The sequence below is a fragment of the Tenrec ecaudatus genome, chromosome 18 (assembly GCF_050624435.1).
Source record: "Tenrec ecaudatus isolate mTenEca1 chromosome 18, mTenEca1.hap1, whole genome shotgun sequence".
NCBI lineage: Eukaryota > Metazoa > Chordata > Mammalia > Afrosoricida > Tenrecidae > Tenrec > Tenrec ecaudatus.
In genome coordinates, this window is record NC_134547.1 from 4,691,893 (window position 1) to 4,697,892 (window position 6,000).

The following is a 6,000-nucleotide window of genomic DNA, read 5'->3' on the forward strand; positions in this document are numbered from 1 at the left end:
TTACTCCACATTTTTTTGGAATGACTTCCAACCCAAGGACCCATCCTCTGGTATTTTCTCTGACAATGTTCTGCTTCTATTCAGTAGGCCTTCAGTATCAGACTATATTTTTTTAAAAAAACATTGTATTGAAAAAAAACAAAACAAAAACATTGTATTGGGGGTTCGTACAACTCACCACAATCCACACATGCATCTATTGCCTCAAGCACATTTGTACATATGTTGCCATCATCATTTTCAAAGCATTTTTTTTCTACTTCAGCCCTTGGTATCAGCTCATTTTTTTCCCTCTCACTCCCTTTCCCTCCCTCATGAACCCTTGATAATTTACTAATTATTATTATTTTCCATGTCTTGCACTGTCCAATGTCTCCCCCGCCCTTGTCTGTTGTCTATCTCCCTGGGAGGGGGTTATAGGTAGGTCATTTTGATTGGTTCCCCTTTCTTCCCCCACCTTCCCCTTCCCCTCCTGTTATGGCCAATATTGGTCCCAAGGAGTTTATCTGTCCTATATTCCCTGTGTTATATATACCCATGTACATGCTCTGGTGTAGCCATATTTGTAAGGTAGAATTAGGGTCATGATAGTTGGGGGGGGGGAAGGAAGCATTAAAGAAACAGGAAAAAAAAAAAGAAACAGGAAAACTGTTTCATTGGTGCTACACTGGGGCCTGTCTTCTCCCCATGGCCCTTCTGTAAGGCAATGCCCAATTGCTTATAGATTGGTTTTGGGCCTCCACTCTGCACTACCCCCTTCATTCACAATATGATTTTTTTGCTCTGGGTCTTTGATGCCTGATACTGACCTCATAGACACCTCATGATCACACAGGCTGGCGTGCTTCTTCCATATGGGCTTTGTTGTTTTCTAAGCTAGATGGCTGCTTGTTTATCTTCAAGCCTTTAAGACCCCAGACACTATGTCTTTTGATAGCTGAGCGCCATCAGCTTTCTTCACCACATTGCTTATGCAATCTGCTGTGTCTTCAGCGATTGAGTCAGGGAGGTGAACATCTCAGAGTGCCAGATTATTAGAACAAAGTGTTCTTGTGTTGAGGGAGTGCTTGAGGAGAGGCCCAATGTTGGACTGTATTTTGATTCTATGCATACGGTTTTCAGTTGGCTACTTCCTCTGGCTGGGCAGCAGTTTCACTGGGCACATCAGCTGCAGAATTCCTTAGAGTATTGAAAAGCAAGGATGTTACTTTTAGGACTAACATTCACTTAGTCCAACCATGATATTTTCAACGGACTCATGGATATGAAAGCTGAACATTGAGTAAGGAAGACCAACGAAGGCTAAACGCATCTGAATCATGGCGCTGGTGAAGAATATTGAAAGTTCTATTTCTGAGGAGCTGATACCAAGGGCTCAAATAGAAAGCGAATGTTTAGAAAATGATGATGGCAACATATGCACTAATATGCTTGATACAATTGATGTATGGATTGTTATAAGAGCTTAAGAGCCCCCATGAAATGATCTTTTGATAAAAACAAAACAAAGAAACCCACACCCGTTGTCATTGAGTCAGTTTGAACCCGTGACGATCTCTTGTGTCACAGAGTGGAACTTTTGCAGAGGGTTTTCCACAAAATGGTATGCTAGCTTGTAAAGGGGGGTGAGTGCAGAGTGGAGACCCAGAGCCTATCTGTGGGCAACTGGACACCCCTTTACAGAGGGGTCGTGAGAAGGAGACGAGCCAGTCAGGGTGCAGTGTAGCAACGATTAAACATACAATTTTCCTCTAGCTCTTAAATGCTTCCTCCTCTCCACTATCACGATCCAAATTCTATCTTACAAGCCTGTCTAGACCGGAGGATATACACTGGTACAGATAGGAACTGGAAACACAGGGAGTCCAGGACAGATGATCCCTTCAGGACCAGTGGTGAGAGTGGCAATACTGGGAGGGTGGAGAGAAGGTGGGGTAGAAAGGGTGAACCAATTACAAGGATCTACATAGAACCTCCTCCCTGGGGGATGGACAACAGAAAAGTGGGTGAAGGGAGACATCGGAGAGTGTAAGATATGACAAAATAATAATTTATAAATTATCAAGGGTTCATGAGGGAGGGGGAAGCAGGGAGGAAAGGGGGAAAATGCGGAGCTGATACCAAAGGCTCAAGTAGAAAGCAAATGTTTTGGGAATGATGATGGCAACAAAAGTACAAACGTGCTTGACACAATTGATGCATGTATGGAGTGTGATAAGAGTTGTACGAGCCCACAATAAAATGATTTTAAAAAAAAGAGTGTGTTAGCAAAATGCACCTTGCTGCTTGTTGTCCTTATTAAGTATTGTTGAGTCAGTTGAACCCAGTGACTGTACAACAGAATGAGACATGGCTCCGTCCTGCACTATCCTCACAATGGTTCTTGTGTTTGAGCCTATTGTGGTCACTCTGTCCATCTATCTTGTCAAGGCCCTTCCTGCTTTCAACTATCCCTCTACTTGACCAAGCATGATGTCCTTCTCTGGGGACTGGTATCTCCAGACAACTGGTCCACAGTCCGTTGTTGTTGTTGTTGTTGTTGTTGTTAGACACCATCAAGTTGATTTGGTTGTTAGAGGCCATCACATGGACCTGCTCTACAGGCCTTTCTAGGTTGTACTTTTTAGGGGAGCCATTTTTTTCCCTCTTATCAAACCACGGGATGGTTTCGGACCCTCAACTTTCATTTAGCAGCCCAGGGCTTACACGTTGTGCCTCCAGGGGAGTTGTGGGTGATGTCGCCTCTGGGGGTCCCAGTGAACTTCTTGTGTGCAGCCAGTGGAGGACATCACAGGTGCTAAGGAAATAACAATGCTGGAGACAGACGCCCGATGTGAATTTAGAGGCAGGCGGTGAGGTAGTTAGTTTATTGTGCCAACTTGACTGATAAACACATTTGGGGTTAATTGAAGGGCGGAGAGATAAATGGTCCAGTGAGCCTCACCTTTCTAGTTCCCGGGTCTCTTGCTTTGTGGTGGTCGGACCAGGATGCAGCTGCCTTACCCAGTTCCCTGCTTCAACTGAAAAGGCTCACTTCCTGTAAGACATCCCCAAGGAGAAGCCACATGAGTCTACCCTGATGCAGCTCTGTGTGCTGGAGCAGCTGTGTGGAGACCCCTACTAGTGCAGAGATGCTTGCACATTCACTGACTCAACTTTCCTCCTGTAGTCAGCATCATTGGGTCTGTTTTCTGAGATGGAGGAGGACTTTGTGGACTGGTGTTGTACACATGGGTTAATGGGTTAATGTTGGACTTGTGGGCTTGGGCAGCACTGGGATGGATGTTTTATAATGTGCACTTAACCTTTATATAGAACTCTCTCTTATACAAGGGTTTCTGTAGACTTTTTCTTTATACCTAGACTAATACAGGCGGTCAAGGCAAGACTGCGCTGTTTAGTGCATTCCAACTCAGGTGACCCCACGGGCGTCAGAGTCGAACGGCTCCAGTGTTCCCCCTCGCTGATCTGGGGTCAGCCCATCTTGAAGCCTTTCTTCTGAGTGCCCTCTGAGTGGACTTAAACCTCCAGTCTTTTGGTCTGTCTCTTTCACTGCCCTCGAGTTGACCTCAACTCACAGCGACCCTACAGGGTAGGGCAGAACTTCCCCTGTGTGTTTCCTAGACTGTAACTCTTGATGGGAGTAGAAAGCCTCGTCTTTCTCACTTGGAGTGACTACTTTTGAACTGCTGACCTTGCAGTAAGCAGCCCAGTGCAGAACCCACTATGTCTCTCTATGTGGCACCTCAAAACTCAAACCGTTGGAAGGGGCTGGGTGGTTTCAACCATCCCACCTGGTGGTTAGCAGCCCAGCTGGGCATGACTCCACCACCGGCGGTCCCTTGAGTAGACCAGCGTTACCATGGCTGCCACACAGAGGGATTTGGAAGGTCCAGGACCGAGTAGCATTTCTTCGTGTGGTAACCAGGGTTCATTCAAGGTTGGGGTCTGCTGCACAGAACCTCACAATGATGCCAACTACAGGGATTGTAGCACGAGGATTTAATGCAGTATTCCGTCTAGAGAACAGGATGATACCAAGTTGACTCCCGCTCATGGCGACCCTATAGGATGGAGTAGAACACCCCTCCCAGAGGGTTTCTCAGACTATAAATTTCGACAGGAGGGCTCTGCCACATCTCTGGACTGCTTCAAACACCCAACCTTCCGGATGGCAGGGCTCTCTCATTCCTTCTGAAAGCACGGGTCGACTGCCCAGGACATGCCAGGGCTCTATTTTGGGTGATGGGAAGGTGATTCACCGTCCTGCCTCTCATCTCCCAGCATTGATTGCAGAATAATAGCCAAACACCCGGGACTGCTGATTAGAATGTGTAAAGGCTGTAAATCATGCCCTTTCTTTTCCCTAAGAAATGGACTGGTTTCTGCCTGTGTATCCTCCTCAGAGATCTGAGGAGAGCGATGGTCCCAGGGCCATCTCAGGACAGGAAGGGAGGTGGGGAGGGCTCAGCAACCCGCTCCCTCCTCCAACCACCTCAAGAGCAGGAATCCAGCAGGTCATCTGAACGTGGCCAACTTCTCGTTCGTGCTCCAGAGTGCTCAGCTCCCCTCCCCAGGGTCCTGGGTGGCACAAACTGCTTGCTGGGTGCTGCATCTGAGCTGACTCCAACTTATGGGGACCTCATGTGACTGCAGAATGGACCTACAGCATTTCCTAGGCTGCCACCTTTACGGGAGCAGGCCACTCGGTCCTTTCTCCCAGGTGCATCCCTGGGTGGGTACCAACTTGCGTCTGTTCCAGTAGCAGCCGAACCTTTGGCCATCACACTACCCGGGGCTCCTTTCGCAGGAACGCACAAATGGGGTCTCTGTGGCAGTTCCCCAATTTCATGCCAACTTAAGAAAAGAATGAAGGGGTGGAGTTTACCTTGTCAATCAGGTCACAGCCTGAAGATGTCTCCTTGTGGGCGTGGCCTACTCATGAGGATTCTGCCATCAGAAGAGGCAGGCGACTCACTCACTCTCTCTGCTTCACATTCCTGTTGACAAGCCACATGGAGCCACACTGATGGTAGTCAGAGCCCTGGAGATGCGTCCACCGCCACTGGAGCCACGGGACTCTCCAGCGACCGCCTGTGATCTTCCTGCCTTCGGCACCATTGCATGTGTTGCGTGAGTCTGAAGAGGAATTCATGGGCTAATATCATACATATTACTATATGTATAAGAGAACTTTATATTAATCATACAATTGAACAGTTCAATCATTTAATCACATCAGGGGAACTGTACAATCACCACATCTATCTGAAAGCCTCTCCCCACCTCCAACACAAGCAGTTCTAATGTGCCCTCCCGTCTCCCTAATTTTGAGTTTTATTCCACCTTTTTCTCCCACTCTACTGAGGACCTTCTGTTGTGATCCTCTTTCAGAGCAGTCAACAGTGATGACCAGGCACCATCTAGTCCTTCTGGTGTCAGGGTCATGGAAGCTGGGGCCCTCAGATCATTCCGTAGGGAGTGTGTCCAGAGTAGACTCATGATCCAGTAAAGGAGTGAGACTCCACTCTGTCAAGGTGGTGGACGTGCTGAGGAGTTGCTCTTTATTCCCCTTAAACTGCAAGCTGGGGGTGTGATGGTATCCTAGGGTCATTAAGTGTTGCATCCTCACTCAGCAGGCGAGCTGTTCTAAGAAAGTAGAGCCCAAACCCCAAACCAATGTCCACCTGAGGCTAAAGTCAGTGTGACCTGCAGACTTTGTACTTACGTATTCAATGACTTACCTTCCTTACTCTGAAAACAAAACACCCAACTGGTTTCCTCTAAGGAGTCCTTGGATGGGCTCTGCATTAGACTGGGTTGACTAGAGAAACAAATTCATAGACACTCATCTGTGTATATGAGAGAGCTTTATATAAAAGAATAATTGCACATTAAGAAAACATGCCAGCCCAATCCAGATCAAGTCCGTAAGTCCAAAATTAGCCCATATGCCCAATACTAGTCCATCAATTCCTCTTTAGACTCACGTAGCCATGC